Below are 517 nucleotides of genomic sequence, written 5' to 3'. Positions count from 1 at the left end.
CCTGGATCACAAAACCAGTCATAAGTAGCACGGTTATATTTGTAGCAATAGCCAACAATAGTGACAATACATATTACATATCATGTATGAGTCAAAATGATTTTTCTCTTATACCAAAAATCATTAGAATATTAAGTAAAGATCATGTTCCATGAAGATATTTTGTAAATTTCCTACACTTGCTGGGTTAAATACAACCCAGCACTGGGTCAAATATGGACAAACCCAGCGATTGGGTTAATGCCCAGAAGGTTGGGTTAAACATTTAACCCAGCAGTTGGTTGAAAACCCACGTCAAGTCACGGCAACAGTTGGTTGAAAACAACCCAATCGCTGGGTTTGTCCATATTTTACCCAGTGCTGGGTTGTATTTAACCCAACATTTTTTAGAGTGTACCATGAATATATCAAAACTTAATTTTTGATTAGCAATATGCATTGCTAAGAACATAATTTGGACAATTTTAAAGGCGATTTTCTCAGTATTTAGATTGTTTTGCACACTCAGATTCCAGAT

This window comes from Sinocyclocheilus anshuiensis, unplaced genomic scaffold (genome assembly GCF_001515605.1).
Source record: "Sinocyclocheilus anshuiensis isolate Anshui unplaced genomic scaffold, SAMN03320099.WGS_v1.1 scaffold301, whole genome shotgun sequence".
Taxonomy (NCBI): Eukaryota; Metazoa; Chordata; class Actinopteri; order Cypriniformes; family Cyprinidae; genus Sinocyclocheilus; species Sinocyclocheilus anshuiensis.
This window is presented reverse-complemented; position numbering follows the sequence as displayed.